Source organism: Odocoileus virginianus, chromosome 19, assembly GCF_023699985.2.
Source record: "Odocoileus virginianus isolate 20LAN1187 ecotype Illinois chromosome 19, Ovbor_1.2, whole genome shotgun sequence".
NCBI classification, from domain to species: domain Eukaryota; kingdom Metazoa; phylum Chordata; class Mammalia; order Artiodactyla; family Cervidae; genus Odocoileus; species Odocoileus virginianus.
Window position 1 is genome coordinate 37,697,922 of NC_069692.1, and position 883 is coordinate 37,698,804.

Consider the following 883-nt stretch of genomic DNA (forward strand, 5'->3'; position numbering starts at 1 on the left):
CCACAATGAGATATCACTTCAGACCGGTCACAATGGGAATTATTTAAAATCTAAAAATAAATACCAGAGACGGTGTGGGGAAAAAAGGGAACTCTCTAACAATGTTGGTGAAAATATAAGTTGGAATAGCCACTATGGAGAACCGTATGGAGGGTCTTCGAAAAACTAAAAACAGAATTACCAAGTGAAATAAAGTGAAAGTAAGTCGCTCAGTCGTGTCTGACTCTTTGCGACCCCATGGACTGTAGCCCACCAGGCTCCTCTATTCATGGGATTCTCCAGGCAAGAGTACTGGAGTGGGTTGCCATTTCCTTCTCCAGGGGATCCTCCCTGACTCAGGGATTGAACCTGGGTCTCCCGCATTGTAGGCAGACGCTTTACCGTCTGAGCCACCAGGGAAGTCCAAATGATCCAGCAATTCTACTCCTAGATGTAAATATATGTATTTATATATGAAGAAGCATAGAAACTACTGCACATAAGATAGATAAGCAACAAGGATTTAGTATCTACCACAGGAAATTATACCCAATATTTTCTAATAACCTTTAAGGTATTATAATGTGCCTAAAAAACCCCCAAAATCACTATATTGTATATCTAAAACACAATATTATAAATCAACTGTACTTTAATAAGAAATATGTATTTTTCTATACTCAGACTTCAATATGACAGAGAACTCAAAAGCAGAAAATTATTCATTCTTATAAGATATTTATTTTTGGCAAAGTGACTGATGTAGCAGTTCAACAACTGATGGGTTCTAATTTGGTCATGTTGAGTTGGAGACATCTAGGCACATCTAAGCGGCAACGTGCAGTCAGCAGCTGGATCTGTGGGCTTCAGTTCATGGGGACATTTGCAATAGTCGCCAGCACAC

The 883-nt window shown here is 39.3% G+C and overlaps 1 non-coding gene across 1 annotated transcript; it reads right to left on the minus strand.

The window, feature by feature from the left end:
- Positions 1-326: 326 nt before the first annotated feature.
- TRNAC-ACA (transfer RNA cysteine (anticodon ACA)) lies at positions 327-399 on the minus strand. Its single transcript has one exon. It is a non-coding gene; the product is annotated as a tRNA-Cys (tRNA).
- Positions 400-883: the final 484 nt, after the last annotated feature.